The following is a 23804-nucleotide window of genomic DNA, read 5'->3' on the forward strand; positions in this document are numbered from 1 at the left end:
TTTTATTCTAATTTTAAAACATGTTTGTTTGCAAATGTAAAAATAGAGTTGTAAATCGGTTTTTTTTTTTAAATTTAGTATACATTGTTTAATTATGCAGTTACAACATCATATTTATGAATGAGCACTTTGATATGGTTAGATTGAACTATTTTCACACATGGGCACTATTGTATTATCTCTCTTAAATTTCGAGAAAACAAGCGAAAATATTCAATTAAATCTAATTTCTTAAATGGAAATTATTTTTAATGAATGTATATTCTTATATGAAAATTATCCATAAATACTTTCCCAAAGTTTCGAAAATAACTCTTTTAATAGTCTAGCATTCCGCCAGAGGGATGAAGGTTTGAGGTTTGTTTAGTTCAAATCGAAAGGATAGTAAGAGGAAAAGCAAACGATTCTCAGGATCTGTTCGTGCAACGCCTGAATTTTTATTGTAGAAGCTATTTCTTTGTGTAACTTTTGTTCCATTCTAATAACGAAATGGCAATCTACTTTTCGGGATTAATGAGAATCGTTTATAGTTGTAAGAGTCTTCTCTTATAATTATACTTTGCGAAAATAAATAACTGAATAATAATGATAAATAAATATTTTTAATTTTAATAAAAATACGTATTAATAATTATCTATGTAAAATGCCAGTATAAGAAGAATTATTGAAAGAAAAACTCGATTGCGTCGAATTTCATTCTTGGTTGGTGAGTATATATTTTTATTTTACAACTGAATTTTACATTTCTTGCAACATTTATAATACAAATTTTTTGAGTCGGTAAGTAATTACTCGTATTTCTCTTTCTTGATTTATAAAAGTAATCTAATTTAATTTTCTGAATGAAACTGAGAGAAATCACTTTCTCGAAATTCAATTTTTCAAATTAGACACTATAGTTTTTTTTTCTCCATCTAATCATCCAGCATTTTTTATTACTTTATTTGTATTTTGAAACAGTTTCACCTGCTAATTTTTAGTTTGTTTATTAATTTGGTTTGATTTATTAATCGATCGCGTTGAATTTCATTCTCGGTTGGTGAGTATATATTTTTATTTTACAACTGATTTTTACATTTTCTTGCAACATTTATAATACAAATTTATTTAGCCCGTAAGTAATTACGCGTATTTCTCTTTATTGATTTATATAAGTAATCTAATTTAATTTTCTGAATGAAACTGAGAAAAATCACCTATCTCTTTATTGATTTATATAAGTAATCTAATTTAATTTTCTGAATGAAACTGAGAAAAATCACCTACTCGAAATTCAATTTTTCAAATTAGACACTTACAGTTGTTTTTTTTCTTCTATTTAATCATCCAGCATTTTTTATTACTTAATTTGTATTTTGAAACAGTTTCACCTGCTCATTTTTAGTTTGTTTTAATAATTTGGTTTCAGGTTATTAATTCTCAAGCATTGTGGTAATCGCACGTGTTCTGATATTCTACACCATTTTACTTGCTGCTTTCCTGTAGATTAAATTGGTTTCTCCCCTTCATGATGAATAAACATTATCAGGGCCCGCGCTAAGCATTCGCCATATCGCCAAATTCCATAAAATCGTAAATTCGACTAAAATTATAGTGTTTTGGTGAATCAGCAGTAAGTAACTGTTTGAGAATTTAATTTTAATAAAAAATAATAATATAATGTACAATTAAATAAAATATTTCACACCATAAGTATGATAATGATTTAGTGTTATCTATTAATTAAGCTACAAAATCAGACTCAAAAACGAACTGTCTTTGAATGAATATACCCCGTGGCCAAGAACTTTTTTTTACCTTTACAATATAGGAATCCTAATCTGAAAAATGGGGCTCTAATCAAGTGAACATCGGCGTTCATAAACTTAGGCGCACCCCTCTTTAAGATTTATAAATGCTCCCAATCTTAGATTTAACACTAACTTTTTATCTTTTGAAACAAAAACGCAATGAAGTAGTATATGTATTTATAATCAGTAATTTTATTTTAATTTTTATTGATTTATTTATTTTAATTTTAATAAATAATTGCAATGGAAAGGCAGAATTTAGAAAAGTTCTAAATTGAAACATTGTATACACTTACCGACCTACCACATCGAAATAAAATTTATCTAAATATTACGAGAAAATAAATCACAATCGTGTAAAAATTCCATGTAAAGTTTAGTTAAGGCTCATTATTATTTGTAAAGTAAATTAAAAAATATGTTATAAATTCAAATTTTTTTTATTGTGTCGCATATAATTGTTAGTTTTTTATGGAACGTGCGTCGTCGAACCTCGTATATCAATAGTAAATACTACATAAACATATGTATTATTTTATTAACTTAATTTTGTGAAAATAATTTTGAAGTAAAAGGTATAAACGTGTTGTGTGTCTTTAACTAATATATATTAACTTATAACTAATTTATATCTAATTTTTATAACTAATAACTAATTTTGTGCATATTAGAAAAAACAAATTTGAATTCCGCCCGAAAAATACAAAAAAGCTACTAAAATTATTTCATTATCAAGCAATTATGTTAGTCATGCAACTCATTCCTTGTAAACCCTTAAGTTATAAATTACTTTATATTTATTAAGATTTGAAATTGTTAAAAATGTCAATTAATCCTTAAGTAAAAATTTCCACCTCATATTTGGCAAATATAAGACTATTTATACAAATAATAATAGTAATAAAGATAATAATAATCATATTTTCAATAAAATGAGAGAAAAGTTTAAACTAAAACCAATTAAAATTTGAAAATTAACATTTAAAAAAATAACTGTGAACTAAATATAGTTTAAAAGCGAGAGAAATGAAGAAAAGCTAAAAAATCAAAAGAAAGAATGAAATATTCATAGAATTGGTTATTGGCTTTTTATTTAAATATTTTTCCTTTAACGGATTAAAATATCCATCGAATCAAATTTCCAGAACTGACGTGGGGCATTTTTTATTCAAGAATCGTCTAGCGAAATAAATGTCCCATAAATCTTATTTGCTCTTAGCGAAAACGTGTCATAATAATCTGGTTTGGTTAAATAAATTTAGAACACTGGCAGTTTTTATCTGAAAACTGTCATTTTGTAATTAAGATTACTTTTCCAATTTTAATAATTTAATAAATACTCGTTTGATAGTTTGTTTAAAGTTAGGATGAATTGTAATTCCAATATTTTAACATTTACTTGTTAAAATGCAAACTGGCCGGGATAGCTTGGTTAGCAGGGAGCTGTACTCATGTTGTGAGAACGGGAGTTCGAATCCAGCCGACCGAAGACTCCCTCTGTAGTGAATTGTGACTAGTGCACGTTAAATCTGTCATGTCACAAAGTTCTCCGTGTTCCACTAATAAATCAATACCTCTGGGGGTACTGAATTGGAGATTGATCGTTCTCTGGTTCAGATCAAAATTAGATCTGTGGATGAATGAATGGATTTAGGAATGGGTTGGCCACATAAACGGGTGTGACAGAAGTCGAATTAATGGTCATAGATGGCGCCACTGGAAATTATGAGCAGTCACACCCCTCTGCCTTAATGGCCTACGACAACAGCAAAATGTGAATTGTTTTGTTTTATGCAGATATCGTCATTCCGTTGTCTAATTATTTATATTAATCATTACTTAATAATTCGATAAGTATAAAAACATGATTATAGTATAAAAGAACTATATACCATTTGAAAAAAATCTTTTTTACAGTTAAATTCGTAGATCAGCAATCATGTGAACACATTTGATATTGTCAGGTTAAATCAAAAAAACATTTTATCAAAATATTCTCAGTTTCAGAGCAACGGGCAAGAATTTGATAAAATTTCCCTTAAAGAGAGGCTTGTTGGTCACAATATCCTCTAAACACAGCAGAGCGTTCCCTTGAAATAAGCGTAAACTCTTTGACTCCGAATTTTTATTAAACATTTTTCTCATACTTTTTTTCATTAACTTAGGTCAAAATTGGTGAAAAAATATTACATTTAGCATTTCATTAATTTATGGTTAGGTAATACAGCATGAAACGCAGGTCTTTTTTTCTGCGTTAGGTATGAAATCCTCCAAACACGGGTAATTTCCATACAATAATTTGTACTTATTTGCAGTTATTTAAAACCAAGAGAAACATTTATTCATCATTAAAATTTCTTTTATTTGCAAAATCAATTGACAATTTTTTGAAAGACTAAAAAAAATAAATTATTTCTAGCATTTTTTTTTTAATTAATTTTTTTATTTTGTATTTTAATACAAATATAATTCCGATAGCCTATTAGATTTTTTAGTAATTATTAGAGTGTTTTTTTTTTATAATTAAAGAATACCAAGAGCCGCGGTGGCTCAGGAGATAGAGCGTTCGCCTTTCAATGAGGTGAACCGAGTCCGAGTTCCAGCGATGGCTGAACGATATGAATTTCGCACCCAGCTTGAACCGACCTCAATGTTGTCCTCAGTGGCAAACTGATCATGGGTTAGACTCTCCTTGCCATCAAACTAAACGTGGCAGGTTTCTGTGGTTTTCCTCTCCATGTAATGCAAATGCGGGTTAGTTCCATCAAATACTCCTCCGCAAAGGCGAAATTTCCCCCTATACTGCAGTTCCTTTGTCTTTTGAGTTTGGTTCAAAATTACAAGGCTACGGAGTTGAACATTAGTAGTCGTAAACCCAAAATTAGGTCGGCTGTTCCACAACGGCTATAAAATAAAATTAAAGAATACCAAAATGTATTTTTGCCTCTAATTTAGTGTCAAAAAATATATATATATTTAAAGGACACCGGTGACCCACCTGAGTCAAAGGGTTAAGAGAAATCTCTTTTCACATCTCAATCCGACCATGGGGAATCATTTGATATCAGACAGAGAGTTGCTGAGCTAAGGACAAGAATTGGATAAATATTCTCTTCATTCTCTCTGCCATATATAGAATATTTATCATATAGAAGAACATTTATATTATAGAAGAATATTTATCATATAGAGAATATTTATCATATTCTCTTTGATAAATATTCTCTTTAACAACGGCTTGCTGGTCAAAAGTTAGATATCAACAACTCTAAGATTACATCAACTCATTTCCTATAAGTTACAAGTAGTATTTTATTTCCTACTTTTTTGTACAATAACATAGAAAAGTTGTTGTTTTTTATAAGTTATTTAAAATCTATTTTATACAAATCTCACATAAAGCATTCATTTCTTGAAAAAGACTAGATATAAAAAGTCTGAACCCCTCTATTTTTGCCTCGAAAATTAGGTAAATAGGTTTTTTCGAGATTTAACAACAAGAATTTCCTTTTACGAATGAAGAAATCATAACTGCATATAAAATATACATATTTCTTAAAATTTTTCCGCGTAAGTGTGTCGTTGAACATTAATGGTATAAATTAGAAAAATATGTCCGGAAATTTAACAATAGGTCACTTTTTAAGTATCATTTGGATTTAATGACACAACAATTATTTTAACTCTCGGTAATTGCTGTTTGTGTCTTGTTTTCTAATAAAATATTTCATTTTATTTAATTTGGAAATCTATCGGAAAATAATGCTTGGCAATAAATGTTGCTGCTGTCTTTGGAAAAAGAATTTATTACAGCAAGAATGTGACTAACAAGGTAAGGGTTTGGAACGTCGCAAAAAATAAAAATATAATAAGTGTCCAAAACATATAATTTTAATTTAAGTTAAACACTTTCAGATCTAAATGTAGTCATCACTGTCTTCACTTATTGCATTTAAACAAATATCCTTAAAATAATATTCAACTAAATTTCTTGCTGATATTTAATTTTAAATGTTTGTTCAATAACAATTAAATTCTCACAACTCATTGTATTTATGAAATACATTATCTATGTAGAGAATAAATTGCATAAAGTGAAATAATATCTGAAAAACTTTATACGAACTGTGCGCAAATTCGTAATAGTTTTGAATTATTCAAGCAAAAACAATTATAGCTTTATTTAAGAGACAAGACAACAATATGTAACTAATATTTTGTTTAATCAAATGAAAAGGAATGCAATACGTCTTAATCTATATTTGTTTCTTAAATTTTCAGTCAAGACGCACGCTGATTTGAAGTCTCAATAGCAAGTGGTTATTATAGCAATCTAAGTGATTAAATAATTAGCGCTGTTATCAAACGTGTGGAACACTTTTATAGATAACATATGAGTGTGCAAAAGGATTTGATTACGTTTCTTTGGAAAATAGGAGAACGATCGTTTTGTCTGGAATAAAAATTTAGTGACAAGAGAAATATGAAGCAGCCAACTAGGGTTTTATGGTTTTTATTTTAATTAGGAATCAAATATAAAGAAACGTATTTTGTTAACAAATAAATGGATTCCATGTTGTTACTGTTGAGCACCCCAGACATTTTTGAAGAGTCACTTTTTTTTTTATAATTTGCCCTCTGTTCACAACTTTGCTTGCTCTTTGTAAAACATTTGAACATTTATTGCTTGAAAACTATCTCATCTACCAGCAACAGCAGAAAGTTAGATTTTACCATAGCGGAATCTTCAGGTAGGAATTAAATCATAAAGGTGAATTATAACAGAACGCGCACATCACGATAATTTTTGCTCTCAGAAGCAAATTAAGTGACAGTTGAGCGAATCGAAAGGATATATTTTCAACCTTTCGTTTCTCTTTTTTATTTCAATGGGCGAAAATCGATACTGGAAATTTAAATCCAAAAATTCTTAAAATGTGGTGGCTTATTGCGCCGCATTTGGTTGCTCAGAAAAATTAGTTATAGGAGGACCTTATACATTCATACTTACGTTAATTTATTACTTTTTTCGAGTTATAATTGTTTTATTTATTACATAAATGAACTTGTAGAATGTTCTTCTTTTCCTTAAAGCATATGAATTTAGATTCTTCCATTTTAAAATTCTAACTTATACAATTAAAACTCCCTTACAAGTTAATATAAACGAATAAGAACACAACCATCAACCTCCATTTAAAAATAAAATTTTAATACTTGCACACAAACTTCGAGTTTTATAGAACAAGACGCTAGTGTGATTTGGTCACAAAATTTTTTAATAAGCAGTGTTCCATCATGGTCATAATTAATGTATCTTTTTAGTATTTTTGACAAGAATGAAAGTATATACATTAAGAGTTATAATGTTAGCAAATTAATGTTAAATGATGTTTAAATTAAGAAGAAACAAAACGGTAAAAAAATCTATCGATTAACTGATGAAAGGTAGGACTGAAATGATCAAAGCCAGTCTGATTGCTTAATGTAACTTGAAATCGGTTTAATTAATCGGCTTTCAACTTCTCTCTGTTTTCTCCAGTAATCAGATAGGTTTTGATGTTTTCAGTACTATTTTCGTCGGTAGTGATTCGTTAGATTTCAGTAAAATTTTTACTTTTTTTTTTATCCTCACACGTTAATTTGAATGATTTAATGTATCCCTTTCTCTCGTCAATTTGACAAGAATTTCTAAAATATATATTAACGGAGATCAATATATAACACCCTGTATACGTTGGAAGAAACTAGTAAAATTTATGGGAACAAACTATTTCAAATTGATAAACTGAAAAGCGACTGAACTTGGAAATAGTGAAAGTTGTCATACACATACTTAAAAAAAATTTCGTAAAAATAGTTGAATAACAATTTATTTCATGTTATTTTACCATATTCAACCAAAACAGTCAATAATTATAAAAAAAAGATGATATTCAAAGATGGTAAGCATTATGAGAAAATATGAGATAATATACGATATGAGTTAATTAAGAGAAGATATACCTATATTGCCCCATAGTACGGTAAAATAACAAGAATTTTTTCCGTGCCAACTATGCCGACTGCGAATAAATATCGAGAGTACGTTCTTCGAAAGTTTGGAAGCTAAAGCCGTGTGATAAATATTACGAATTCTGTGTTTTTATTTTCCTTCATCTGTTGCCTAGCACTACAGTTGCTACCTAGAAATCTTATAATAATAAATGTGTGGTGAACACCTTATGAAGTCTCATAACTCATTGCACCTGGGTACTTAGTTTAACCGAGAGGACTAATCTGGCAATCTCATGTTTCAGGACTCTATTTTAGAGTAAAAATTCTATTAATATAGTAACGAGTGTTCTTAATATAATTATGTCATTTCTCTAACTTTAATGAACTGATACATATTTTTGACTTCTACATCTCGTTTTAGACATTTGATTAAACCTGTTAAGAAGTAAATTTTTCAAAGTTACTCTCTTCGAAATATTGATTTTTCTTTATTTCAGGCAGGCTTGTTTTAAACAGACAGAATTCTTTGGGGGTTTTCATTGACGTTTTAGAATTGTGAACGCAGAATATTCCAAAAGTAAAGGACTCCTTTGGGTCTCTTAAGTTTCTATCAGGAAACTGAAAACATTTTTAAATGGGTATTTTTCTATTTTCAATATCCATTTTATAGTTTTAAAATGTTGAAAGTAAGTCCAAAGTTTGTGCGAGCATGAGACCATAAGTTTCTGAAAGTAAGATTACAAGTTACAAAGAAAACTCATTTGATAAAAGAAAATCTTTTGTTTTGCTTTAAGAGCTCATTTGTTTTCCTTTAAAATGACATGCATATGTGAGTTAACATTAAATCCAAGCTTAAATGTTCAGTTTTAATTTTTTTAGAAATCTCACTATTTTTACTATTCATATTCACTGATTATTAATTTTCACTAATATGCTTAATTGTTTTTGCATAGTCAGAAAATTTAGTGGTCAGATGTGAGTACATGTTAAGGCTAAAGCTCGGAAACAGTTAATATGCACATTATCTAGCTAATCTGAATATTAACTAGGGTAATCCGCTTGAGAACAAATTCAAGAGTTTTCCGCAATTTATTTAGGTAATGCGATGCATAACCTTTTCCTTATCGTTTAAATTCTAAAGTTTGTAGCACAAATTATATCAGCTAATTTGTTGATTCGTTGGTTGTAATGACTTGATTCTTTACGTACAAATTATAAGGAGAAAAAAAAACCCAACTAGTTTCTAAATGGTTTTTTTTTTCTTTTCTTAAAGCGCACATTTGATCAAGGAAGGCGAAAAAAATTTCCTAGTAATCCGTAGGTACACATTTAATTTTTTTCTTAAATATTGATTTTTTAAAAATAAACAACTATTTTAATTATCTTATAGGCCTACTAACATCATAAAACTTAAGTCAGTATTGTTAATAACTTATTGCATTAGATTTTTTAAAAATACAATTAAAGTTAGAAACATAAAAGTTATGACCATAGAACACAAAAAAAAACACTCTCATTTCAGTCTTTTTTTTTATTTCTGAAAAGAATAAAATGAAGAAAGATGTAAATAGGGGGGGGGGGGAGAATTAAAAAGAATAGAGGGGACATAGAAATAGGTATGCTAGAGGCATCTTATCTTTGATTCACCGACTAGAAACATTGGATAGCAGTTAGAAATCGATATTTCTCGGAACACGATTCGTCCGTTGGACTAACCGTGAAAGGTTTTCGTGGTATTCCATTCAATGTATCTCGATCAGGGGGTAGTCCTACCAAACATCTTCCACGAAGGCTAGTTTCTCCCAATGGCTGATCCAGGAGTTTCCTTGTCTTCTAGGCTGGATTCTAAATTACAAGGCAATGGAGTTGAACTCTGATAGTCGTAAGCCAAAGAATGGGCCGGCTCTGCCGACTCCCGTTCTAAAATAAAATAAAACTTGATCACATGAGACTAAGGTTCATTATTAATTGAAGCGTTTGGACCAGTTTAGCTCCTTATTAAAGTTGCCAAACATTTGCTCAACATTACGGTTCACCACTGAACTGATTTTTCTGAGAGTGTATGCATTTGTTATTTTATTAATCTACATTTACATTTTGGCTGTATAGCATTATTCTTACTTCTTGCTTCTTATACACCGAAGAGCCATTACATTATGACCACCCTTCTAATAACATGTAGGACCACCTTTAACCCTCAAAATTGCTAGCACCCGCCGTGGCATTGATTCCACAAGGTGCTGATAGGTAGTCTGAGGTATCTGGCACCAAGCGCTCACCAACTGCTGGTCCTGCAATTCCCTCACATTGCGAGGAAGTAGCATGGCAGCACGACTTTGGTTTTCCAAGTAGGACCACAAATGCTCTATTGAATTAAGGTCAGGTGAATTTGGGGGCCAAGACATGACTTGGAAGTCACTGGAATGTTCCTCGACGATTCGACCCTTATGACATGGTGCATTATCCTGTTGGTAAACACCAACTGTTACCATGATTGGAAAAACTGTTGCCATGATTGGATGAACCTGGTCTGCAACTATGTTCAAGTAGCTTACAGACGTCAGGGATTGTTCTATGAGGATTATGGGTCCTAATGTGTCCCATGAAAACATTGTTCCTGGGCGAGAAACCATGAAAACCTGGGCGAGCCCATTGTTATAGATGGAGGGTGGTCATAATGTAATGACTCTTCGGTGTATATCGTGCTATATATCTTGCTTCTGTAAGGTTTTACGGTGCATTTACCTGGATTTTTTTAAACTAAATTTTGATATTTTTAGTAACCAATATTTTTATTGTTTCTCTGAGTTTATGACATTTAGTTCTGTAGGAATAAAATTCTTTATTTTAGCTAGAAGGTAAATATTTTAAAACTTCATCTTGTGTTAACGTGTCTGTGTTAAAATAAGGCGGTATTAAATGAAAAAAAAGTATTTTGTAAACAGCTACCTTATGTTTCTATTAATCATAAAGTTTTTTTTAACTAGTCCTTAAATAATTTAATAAGAAAAATATGTTTATATTTACAATGTTAGTTAAAAATCTCTAGCGGTATTAAAACATTTGCAATTAAACGCGGACATTTACTGAAGCGCTTCTTTTCCATAAAAAAAGAAAAACTTCCAATTCTGATCTATAAACTGAAACTAATTTTGTTTTCTTGAAAAGTTTTTATATTATGGGTTAAAACAATTCGTTAAAAAATCATTTCCAATTTGTTTTTGACAGTTGAATTCTTTTTGCACTTATTTCTTTGAAAAAATTATATTTCTGAAAGTCCTTTATGAAATCCAAGAGAAACTGAAAAAAATATGTAAAATGCATTCTTTTCAGAGGAAAAAAAAGTAAATTGTTAATGTTTTAAAATAATGATATGGCAAAAATACTTTTTTAGTTTTAAATTTAAGAGCGTTTTTTTAATAATATAAAAGACAATATTAAATGGGGAATTAATCGGAGAATTGGGAAACAAAGCTATAAAAACTTTTCAATACCTTAAAAGAGCAAAAAGTAATAACTTTTATTTTTCGCTTCATTACATAACAATTTTAGAATCTTTGTCTTGTCATCGTTACGTTTCTGAAAAATTGCAATTTCATTCCTTCGATTCCCTCACCCCTCCACAACTCTCATCTTTGTTTTCTGTAATAATGAAGGGAGGGAAAGGGCACTTTCTTGGAGATAAAGAGTCATAATAAACCACAGTTCTTTCAGAATCAAAAATAAAGCATGGAGCAATGAAAAAAGAATAACTTTTATTCTATTAAAATGCCGGACAATATTTTTGTTTAATTAAATTCTTTAGTAAATTAACCCCTTTAAATGTTCTCTTTATTTTATTTGTATAACGAAAAGCATATCGCTTTTTAAAAAATAAATGTATAATTTTTTATACACTGATAGTTTATTTGTCACATTTAAGTAATATTTTAAATTTTTTAGAAAATGTAGGGGAGAGTCGGGTAGCCCCGCCCAGCGGGTACCCCCTCCCACTGTCAATTTCATATGCATAGAATATTTTTTCAAGTCAATGGGCCATCGGACATTAATTGTTACTTTTAAAAAAGGATTATTTTCAAAGTTTCAAGAATTTATGCAGCTGTTAACATGGTAAACAATAGTTTTGAAAATATGTTGAATACAGTAGTCATGAAATTAAGAAAAATTGGTTGAATGTTTCAATTAAACTTCATTTTAATACTAAAAAAATAATTTTTTCTTTACATACAGCGCTAAAGTATGTAGTCTTAAGTTTAATTTGCATAAAGAAAGAAGTTTATATGTGAAAAATTGTTCGAGTAATTACAAATTTACAAAAAAATTGGATTTCGGGTAGCCCCGCTCACATGAATGTCGGGTGTCACCGCCCAATTTTATTTCATCGATAAATGTACGGATGCAAAGATTATTATTTTATTGATTCAAATTTGAATGTTATATGCATTTTTAACAACAAATATTCTTGTTATTAAATGATAGAATTCACTAAAAGTATATAAATATGTAATAAATAAAATACTTTTGTGATAAAAATGATAAATGAGGTTTATCTATTGTCAATACATTGGTCATTTTCATTTACACCTGAAAAAACAGTCGAGAAATATAATTTTTGTAACTGGGCGGGGCTACCCGACACTTTTTGAAAAGAGCTGAAAAACATGTTTTTTTAAATTTCTATTTTTCTAAGTTAAACTATTCTTTTTTTGGTTTATACTTTTTGAATTATTTAATTAGATGATAAAATAATAGAAACATACAAAAATATTGATTATTACTCAATATTATACAGAAATATGAGCAATACTCCTTAAGTGGGCAGGGCTACCCGACTCTCCCCTAATTACTTTTTTTTAACATTATCTCTTGAATTTCTGTTTCATTGTTTGTGATACAAGTTTTAGTGAATAAATGCAAAAAAATTCGATTGTTTGCAACAAGTTAAAAATCGAAGATATTAAAATACTTATTTTAATTATTATTTCTAATCCATTTAATGCATATACTTTCGGAAAGTAGTTTTAAAAACTTTTAACTGTCGAACAAAAAATGTCTCTCGTTAAGGCATTTTTGTAAACGTTTTTAATGTTTTTGAGAAGAATCAAGGTTTATAATTTTTTTTGGAATTATTTCTTTAAACATTTTTAAGCAACTTAAAAAGAACGGGAATTGGAATCGAAAAGAATCAGAAACAAAATTTTCAGACAAGCTTAAGATTTTTTTTATTGTACGATTACAGCATATATCGACAAACTCATTACTGCGACTATTCCAATAATCCACTAATTTTCGTCAACATATTTGTATTAAAGATACAGAAACTGTATATTTATGACAAGTTTGTCCACTTTCGCGACAAACTTTTTGGATCAGGGCATTTTTTGTTTTGTTTTTGTGAACAATCTTTTCGAAAAACGAAAAAAATATGGAAGACATGTTTATTTCTTTTATAAAATCATTGTTTATTTATTTGAAAAATAGGAAATGATTTTTTGAGAGATTAATTTGAGCAGATTCAATCATAAATTCCGTAATTTTTAAGAGCTTTTACGGCGAGTATAACTATGTTTTTGAAAATTCCAAATTTTTTTTTATTACGATGCGTGAAATTTTGAATTCGAATAATCACTTTCTAACACGGTTGATTAACGCCGATTTCATTGTAAAACGCCGATTTCATTGTTTCGAATAGCGTATTTAAATATACACTTTTTAGCCTGCTTTATTTCTGCCGATTTTATCTTAAATCCAAGTTATTTTTCGATTTTTTCGGGGGGCAGTTATGTATTGTTACCCATTGTATTTTCACTTGGTTTTGAAATTTCCTGTAATTTTCTGACAATTTTATTAGAACACTCGAAATTCGAATCGCGCATTTACATTTCGATTGTATCAGAACAAAAAATATCGAAAGCATTAAAGTCGTTGTTTTTTCTTCAATAAGCGGTATAATGCTCGGCAATTCTTAAATGATTTAATTTCTAATTTTCTTATGCTTACAAATTTTTTTATGAAAAATATTGATCTTAATCTTGATTTTGACTTCTTGAAAATAATGAAAGTTGTTGAAACGTCAAGATGTAATTGTTGTTTTATCGTTTTGTGCATTCTCATTGGACAGAAAAACCACTGATATGGTAATAATATTAAACACAGAATCTTCTGGTATTTTTGGTTGTAATCATCATAAAATTAATAACAGCTGTAAATATATATAGTATATATGTACCTGTGAAATATTTATTCATCCCATTTTATTTTTGTTCATTTATCTCATACATATGCGAACTTGTGAGCTCAAAACAAATAAGAACACTTAGCATAAAAATATAGAACTTTAGAAGACGAATATATAAATCAAATAAGAGAAAGACAACAACTATAGATATCAGCATTTACCTTTAATATGTACTTATCTTCCCTTCTCTATATTATTCCCAGTAATTTAGTTACTGTTTAGAATTAAAGACTGAAAATTTAAAGTGGTGTTCTTTATGAATGTTAAAAGTAAACGTGTGATGTAATTGCGCAACATTTTAAAATAAACATGCTTATTAGGAATTATATACTAAGTATTGCTTATGATATATTGGATATAGGAATTAGTTTTTCGCATTGTTTTTAAATAACATCTCAGGCGAAAAACAGTTTAAAATGTTCTAATCGTAACCAAAAATTAAATAAAATTTTTAAAAAAAGCATAGGTGAGCAAAGCGAGTTGAGAGTAGAGTCATCTAATAAATAAAATATTGTTGAAGAAATGAATTGCGTAGCGTTTCATTATTTAGATCGCTTTTTAAGCTACAATGTTCAGTGCAGATGTATAAAGAAAAATATAAATTTATCATATTGCTAGTCAGACACATTGATTATTTAGGGTATACACCATGATCAAATGTAAATTTATCATGCACTCAAAATGATCCAGCAATAATGATTTGAACCTGTATCGGTGCAACTAAAATTGCATGGTCTGAAGATTAATACGGATAAATTGAAGATTTGATTGAATGGATATGCAGACGAATATTTACGGATGGATAGATGAGCGAATAAGTTTCTTCGAATGAGCTCAACTTCCGTATAAGCTTATACGAATAAGCTTTGTTTAATTTAGTTAATAAAGTGATTGTATTTTATAATTATAGTAGATATAACTACATTTTTAAACGTAACTATGTTTAATTATATTATATTATTTTGTAGTATTAGGAATTATAAACAATTGAGAATACAATGAATGCAACAATAAATAAATATATTTAAAAAAGGTAACAATTTATTTATTGATTGATTTGATTTGATGGCAATATTTACTACAGTATCATTAAGTATTATGCAAATAAAAGATTAATATATTAGTAACATATATTATCAGACAGTGGTTAGTTGGAAAATGCAATCTTTATTATAGTATTACTATGTGACCATCAAATATCAAGGCCTTCTACTACAGAAATTTGTTGAAACAGTTTTGTTAAAAAAATAATGTCCGAAAGTGATTTTTTTACAATAAAACTATTTTAATATTATGTAGAATCATCAATTTTTATTCTCTATACGTACTTTTTACTCGTTATTCAGTTATTTATATTGTTTCTTATTATCGGCAAAGTTTTATAGCAATGAATAAATATTGTTGCTTCATGAAATGAAGAAACAAATAACTTTAAAGCTAATTTTAAACATTTCTCTTAAAATTACTAATTTACTTAAAATATTATAAAACAATTTTGTCTTTCTAAATATTCATTCAGAATTATTAAGATAATTATATCAAGAATGTCATGATTTCGTGTAGCAGTTAGTAAAGGAACTTTTTAATCGAAATCTTAAGGAATTAGTTTTATTACTCTAATTCCTTGAATTGATGGATAACATTCTTAAAGAAAAGGCTAAAAACTCCGCTGAATAAGGTGACAAAAAGGAAAAGAACAGGAAGTCAGAATGTTCAAAGCAATATGGAGTTCAAATACAGAAGGACTGAAGTATATGTTCTTAATAAAACACTGATGGAAGGTGAAAAAAATCATAGGAATGATAGGCGTGAAGAAATGTTTTTATGAGAACAGAATCCTCTTGTAATGTAACCTAAGAAATAGTTCAAATACTCTAGCTAGCATCTTTTTCGTGGTTTTACTTTCTACTTCTCGATAAGAAATACAATAGATATTGCATGAAGTTATCCTTTAACATAAATTTTTCTCTTTCTGTTCTCTTAAAAAGAATAAAAAAATCTTCATGAAAATTGCTATCTAACTTATAGTTTTCAAAAATTTATCAACTAACGTAGTTGTTGTAAAATAACCATTTTTTTATTTATTTGTAATAGAAAATAACATGTTATAAATGACAGCAATTTTTGTTGCGTTAAAATGCCGTAAATTGCAGAATGCTAATAAATTCTGAATATTAAAATTACTCTTTAGTTAACCTTTCCTTTATAGTCTCCATTCTTACATAGTTTGGTTCAAAAAGTATTAAAAAAGTGTTCATTTTATTTTCTAAAAATGCATGTTCATTTTTTAATGAAAGAAAGCATATGTTACTCCGACGCCAATTGACGTGCTTCAAGAAAAATGCACACTGTAAAAATTTCCGTAATTAAATAAAAAATTATGGTAATTATTAGATGAAATTACCGTAAAATCACCCAGAGTGTATCATCCGCAAAATTAAATTAATTTTACCATCAAATCCATCCATTTCTAACTTTAAATTGTAATGTCGTATATTTTATTGTTGTTGTTGTTAATTTACGTCGCACTAGAGCTGCACAATGGGCTATTGGCGACGGTCTGGGAAACATCCCGGAGGATGATCCGAAGACATGCCATCACAATTTTGATCCTCTGCGGAGGGGATGGCACCCCCGCTTCGGTAGCTCGACGACCTGCGCGCGAAGTCGAGCACTTTACGGTAGCACAGTTTAACGAGGACCAATACCGCACACCCTCGGTCCCTACGCAGGCTGATCCAAGTGGTCACCCACCCGCACACTGACCGCAGCCAGTGATGCTTGACTTCGGTGATCTGCTGGGAACCGTGTCTTAACGATCAGTCCACTGCGGGACCGTATATTTTATAATAGTAATGATTATTTAACTACAGTGATTCAATGATTTTATGATATATTTTACTGTAAAAATTACGATATATCAGGTTTTTTTTTTGTTCCTTAAAATTTTACCGCGAAAAGTACCGGCACCCTGGGTACCGAAAAATTTTACCAGAATTTGATCAAGAAATTTTAACACTTGTTTGAGAAGTCTAATTATTGATATTCCATTGCTGGTTTGTTAACTAAATATAGATGTGCAGCCGAGTTACGGTGTTTTACTTCTAACTCTTTCTAGATGCTACCCCATAATCCTTTAATTCTCCTTTATTAAGCAGTTAAAAAATTCATCCAGTAATATCTTTTTCACAAGCTCCATCGTGTTTGCTAAAAAAGAAAAGAAAGAAACGAGCTTTTGACAGAGTCAAACTTCGTTCTTTTTTACACGAATTAGAATTTGGTCATTGGAATATGGTAAAGTGAATTGTGATGCAACGTTGAACCAAGGATTATATGGCAAACGCATCTTTATACTTCGTTGCCTCTTTTAACAGTTTTGATTCAATAGAATTTTTGAGGCTTTTTTTTATGAATGATTAATCAATTGGTCATAATTAAGGTGCTGTTTCAATTAATAGTTTTTCTAGATTTCATAAACTAAATTCCCTTAAGTCAAGATCAAAACAGATTCATAACTTTCTGGAATATTTATTCCAGAATTTCGAATTTTCCTGTACACTCCTTACGTGAGCTGAAAAACGGAAAGCAAATGTTCCTCTTGTGTGCCTGTATTCATATCTATGACCAGATTTGTAGCTGTTTAAATTTGCTTCGTTTTCTTGCTTTTACACTATATTGAAACATTTTATACAGAAATTTTTTTTCTTTATGGAAGAATTGAGTAACGCTGTTGAGGTTTGAAAAAGTTTCCTAAAAATGATGAAAAATTCTAATGTACTGATAGTTGTAGGCGTTCCTTCCTCGTATATGGATTCATACTTGTCTAGGTTTGTAGCTGTTTAAATTTACTTCGATTTTATATTCCTCTACAATTTTGAAATATCCCAAATCGAAATTTTTTCTTCTTTATCCAGGAACTGAGTTGAGCTGAAGAAGGTTAGATAAATAATATAGATACAGATAAGTGCACTGCAAAAAATACCAGATTACGATAAAAAAAAAAAGTACCGACATTCAGGGTACTCGATCTTTTTTGTCCATTTTCACCAATAAGTTATATGAAATAAAAAACTGATGTAGCGTAAATTTTGCAGTAAATATATACTGCAAAATCACTAAATCATGGCCGTTACATAAATGTTACTGTACAAATTACGGTGAAAATGGATTTGACTGATGTTGCAATCAGGGTATCAGTAATTTTTATCTGGATTTGATCCAGAATTTTTTATATTATACTATATAGAGCAGAATAGATCAGTACGAACCCACAATTACTATAAATTTTCTGTAATACTTTTTTGACAATATTTACTGTAGACATTCTTGAGTTTCTAAATCAAATAGAAGAAAGATTCAATACAAGGATTAAATCTTGACTTATATTAAAAACTTTTTTTTAATTCTTTTCTAAGAATTGAGAAGAGAAGAAGATTTAAATAAATTCAATATAACCATACGTTATATTATTAACAATAGTTTTTTCTCGCAATTTTTATTAGTATTTTAAATAATTTTGTAAAAAACAATGTATCGTTCAAGCACTAACATTTATGACCTTACTAATAAATTAATTTTAAAAAAATCCTTACAGATACAGTTGTATCCTCCAAATTCACTTTGAACATAAATAAACTTTTAATACGAATTAAAATTTCTATTCCAAGAAATTGATAAACAGTTTCTATATTCTTTTCATATATTAACTTTCGATCGAATCAAACTAAAAAATAATTCCTGCAATCTTTATTTGTTTCAAGAACTTTCGTCAACTTCTGATAAAGTAGCTATTCAAATAATCTATTTACATTGACATCTTCATTTGAGACTTTATGCACAGATGGTTTCATTTCTGAAAAGATTCCTTCTCTCCTTTTTATTTGAACAGTATAAACTGATTTTAATAACATTTAACAAAAACAGTTTCAATAAAAATACGGAGAGGAAAAAGATATCAATAACTGGGATTGTTCTGCTACCAGAAACAACTTAGTCAGGATTTTTAAAATATAATTTTTTATGCCTTAATAAGTTTCCGAACAAAACATTAAAAAGAATAATTATCTCCAATATTGTTTGATTCAGATTATAATCAGGACATCATAAGCAAATAGAAAGAATATTTGTCTTCTTATAGTTCAGAATGTAGTTAGGACACCATATACAAAACAATAGAAGGGGTATTAATTTTACCAGTATTAAATCATTTTTAATAAAATTAAACAATAATAGTTTGAATAAAAATATAGAGGGGAAAAAGATGTCGTGAACTATGATTACTCTTTTACCAGAGGCAACTTTGATATTTAAAATATGAATCGAATTTTTTCGAATTTTCTTTCGAATTAATTTTCTATTAGAAAATTATAAAAAGAACATATCCACAATCGTTTAACTCAGAATGTAATCAGAAAGTCATAAACAAAAGAATATTTGTTCCGAATGTACTCAAAACGTCATAAGCAAAACAATGAAAAAAACATATTTCTTGCTTGAGGATATAGTCTGGTCGCCATTTTACCTGACTAGGTTGACCAGAGTCTAAATTTTTTCAGTTTGCAGCACTAATGACTTTTAAATACAAGAATTCACACTTAAATTTGAGCATTCTGCATCATTACAGAATAAATTTAAATGAATTAAGAAATTAAATTACGTATTTGAAAAATAATATTCTCTGTGTTTACTTTCATAAAATGAAGCGTGTAGAATATATAAACCTTTGTCAACTGTTTTTCTCTTAAATAAATCAGGCAAGATTCTTATTTCTTGAAACGAGTCTGCCAAAACAGATGATATTTAGGCGGCAACTTACTCGTAAGAGATAAACTGTTTTCGGTGAAAACTGTCCCTGTTTAATGCCGAAATTCGCTCTTTACTGCTTTAACTTTCAGGAAAACTCAAGTAATGAATTCCCAGAGGTCTAATTAGTATAATGCTATCGAGATTACGGAAAGTGGATAAGAGCTTAGAGTTTCAATTTGGTTTCGCTCATTCCATTCCAATTGCTTCGAATGCTGTTGGTTCATAAAAGCCCAAGACGAGCTATTCAAAGTGATTTTACCTATGGAATGCACTCGTAGCACCATGAATCCGATTGTGAAATGAATTCCTAAACTGGCAAAGCTTTGCACAAAGGGTTCAGGAACAAATCGGATGAATTAATTCCAATCTGCCAATTATGTAAATATTGCGGAGTGTTGGCTGATTCTGTAATCACTGATTTTTGATTGATTGGAATTTGATCATTATATGCATTATCGTTTGTTGTAAAATGTAATTATTTTTATTTGGATGGCTTAAATTGATTGCATGATATGTTAACAAAATATAGTTGTTTAAAGTAATAGTAGTTCTGATAAATTAGGAAGAAAAAAATATGATTTTTCTAACGATAAATGTTAATTTAGAACAAATTTTTTTTTGATACAATGGAAGAATCATTATGAAAACTATTTACTGTTTAAAGCATTTATTTACTGTAGATTATTCGAAATAAAAAAAAATGTGGGGAAATGCAATGAACTCTACATTCAATCATTTAATCTACAGGTGATTGTTTTCACTACAAAGTTCCCGTAATTTTATTCTTAAATCTGCCTCACCCTTAAACATGTACATAAACTGAACATGTTAGAGTGATAAAAGTTTTAAAAATTTTATAGTTAAATGCTTTTATCATACGAAAAAAAAATTCTTGATAATTATATGTCGCAGGCTAGAGGATGGTTGACTGAATGTAAACAATAACAAGCTTTCCAAAACCAGAAGAAATTTATACTTTGCCTAAAGTAAGAACTCCCATACCATTCGTCTGGATCCGTGGCGGTGACTATGGTAACGAGGTATAACTATTTCAAGTAGCTGTGTGGTGTCACTGTTTAGGACAAGTATTTGGTTCGGGTGGGCGAGAGAAGGGGAATATTTTTTTCATTTCTACTGTGTTAGCCCTAGAATGAAGAGAAGCTATACTCTCCCTGAAATGCTCTATTCTGTTGTTAATTCTCACCTGGTCTGACTCCGTCAGACCAGATCAATAAATCCGTTGACATTTAGGAAGTCCAAAACTAAAAGGGGAGAGGAATGAATGTCGTTCCAGTCCAACCCTAAACAGTTCAAGATGTGCTCAGGTGATGCCTGGTTTTGTTGGCATTTAGGGAAAAGAGGAAAGATCTTTTGATTAGCAGAAAATGTGAGACTTTTCAGCTGTCCACTGGCCAGTCGGGATAAGCAAGTGTTGGTCTGCCTGTCACCAGGAAGAGATAGAAAGAGTCCTGGTCTTTTTGCTTTATACCAGTAGTGAATAGGTGGAAGCAGCCACTTTTGTTTGTTCTGGGCCTTTTGCTTTGCGAAAAGTTCAAGGTATGTAAGCTCTGAGGTTCTTTGCAAGAGTGTCAGCCAACGCGTTTCCGTGGATATCAACGGTACGGTCTCCCAAGCCGGACTAAAAAGAACACCACCAGGAGTCAAAGACAGTCTTCTACCTCACTGTGCTCCGATCTTTGGACAACAGAAACTGCATACCCCCCCCCCCCAATTGAATCAGTTGCGCTTTTCTTGTATCCATAACAGCAGACAGCCTCAGACTTAGTGGCCAGGGGAGTTCTTACCGTAGACAAACTATAGAAACCTCCACTGTTTCCCTCCGCTTATGCTATGCTTACGAAACGATGTGTGAACCAGCTTAATATTCCAGGAAGTTTTATTAATGTGATTTATGTTTAAATTTGCGCGTAATTTTACCATTCATAAGAGTTTCCTGTAATTTATTAATTCTGACTGGTTGAGAGACTAAAATTAATTTCAGAAAATTAATATTACAACATAAATAAAGTGTAGGGTTTGCCATGTTTTGAATGCTATCCCTTATTTGGCTATATTTGTGTAAAATATCACCCTTAGTTATTTTTTGCGGTGTTTTCCAAATTCTTATGTTGTTTGTTTCGTTGAAATTTAAACTTTAAAAACGCGTTACATTGTAAACACTATAAGTATAATAATATTTGATAGCGCCTTTTTTTAAGTTTAGGCGTAAAAATCAATTGGAAGTAGTAACCCGGAAGTCTTACAATGAATTTTAACCCGTAGCGCCATTTGTGCTTAGCTTTACATGATCAGCCATCCATTGGAAAAACAGACTCATTATGAACAATGTCAACGTCATTGGTTTTTCCATAATTAGCTTATTTATGACATATACACTACTGCTCATTAATTTTGATACACATCTACTTTTATTTTTGTTAAAAGCATGCAATCTTTTTTTAAATATGTACCATTTCACATAAAAAAATATGTAAAAAATTTATGTAATAATCACATTGTTGTGTCTAAAAGTGTTTCCATTCCTTACTGTACTGGCTGAAAAAAGGGAGTAAAAGTAAGTATCTCTTTAACTCATTGTCCAAAAATAAAAATTTCAATCAAAAATGTGATTACTGAAATTTTAAAAAAAAAGTAGTATTAAGTGAATTATTTGGTCAAATGTGCCAGAGAAATAAATAGTGCTAACCGAAATCCTCTGCAGGGGTCTGTCTAGACATTTTGTGAAAGGTCCGTTTTTGTAAAATTGTGAAAAAATTACTCGTAATTTGTGAATATAAAATAAACGTTAAGTCAGATTCTTTCAACCAGGTCCGCTTTTGTGAATTTGTGCAAATAGGGTCCGTTATTGCAAAAAAACTTTTTCAATGAGTTTTTAAATTGTAAAACCATACAAGATTATGATCAACACTGTAAAATTATAATTAAAAAAATTAAATTTTAAAAAATAAACAGCAATTGCAGCTACTAAATTAGCGATGCAACATACAAATATTTGGTATTTAGCCTATACTGCTGAACGCAGAATATTCATTTATGGAAGAAGCGTCTGCAGAAGACAAAATTTAGTTCGTTTACATCTGTCTTTCTTTCCCCTCCTCTTCCTAGAAAGGGTTTATTTGATTAACAAAACAATAACGAAGATAAACAAATCTGTGAAGGTTCCGTATAAAAGATCAATTATTTTGTGAAGGGGCCGTTTATAAGTTAAATATTTTGTGAAGGGTCCGTTTTTATGAAAAGATATTTTGTGAAGGGTCCGTTTTTATGAAAAGATATTTTGTGAAGGGTCCGTTAACGGACCCAAATTTCTTTTAAACAGACCCCTGCTCTGTAAGAGGTAGTTTAATGCTATGCAATAGTTCAATACAAATGCCAGTGAAATATGATTACTTTTACAATACAAAGTAAGAATTATAAGTTTTTGATGCGTATTTCCATATACAATATTTCTTAAAATAAAATTAGTTTTTTTAATTATAATTATCAATATGATTATATGTCGTGATCATTATTAATGAGATATAACATATCAAAAAGATAACATCGCAAATATTATACAAACCGGCTATTGTTTACGATATTACTGAGAATAATGATAAACTTCATTGAGTAACTAAAATATAGGCCGTTGTTGAGTATTGTTTATGGTGGCAGATGTTCGTGTTCATAACAACTAGCAAAAGCATTCGCCAATGCATGTTTCCATAACCGATACGTAGCATGCACTTGAAAAAAACTGCAAAATAAAGTACATTTAAATTAATAAGCGGTTGTTGAAAAAGAAATTCTTAATTCTCCCTCATGATTACTCAGAACAGAAACATATATTCAACAACTGTTGCATAATATCGAAAGAACTCTGAATTTGCAAAGCTCTAATTCAAGTATTGCGATCAAGATTAGTGATAGCAAATAAGACAATTTGATTTCAATTTAATATCACTCACTTTAC

At 29.7% G+C, this 23804-nt stretch overlaps 1 protein-coding gene across 1 annotated transcript in view; it reads left to right on the plus strand.

The window, feature by feature from the left end:
- The first annotated feature begins 365 nt into the window (after positions 1 to 365).
- Positions 366 to 23804, plus strand: part of LOC107449126 (uncharacterized) — a 62182-nt gene continuing 38743 nt past the window's right edge. The window contains exon 1 of the mRNA XM_087149432.1: positions 366 to 707. The gene's annotated coding sequence lies outside the window, so the exon portion shown is untranslated. The remainder of the gene's footprint in view (positions 708 to 23804) is intronic.

This window comes from Parasteatoda tepidariorum, chromosome 8 (genome assembly GCF_982258835.1).
Source record: "Parasteatoda tepidariorum strain Cologne lab strain chromosome 8, Ptep-v5.0, whole genome shotgun sequence".
NCBI classification, from domain to species: Eukaryota; Metazoa; Arthropoda; class Arachnida; order Araneae; family Theridiidae; genus Parasteatoda; species Parasteatoda tepidariorum.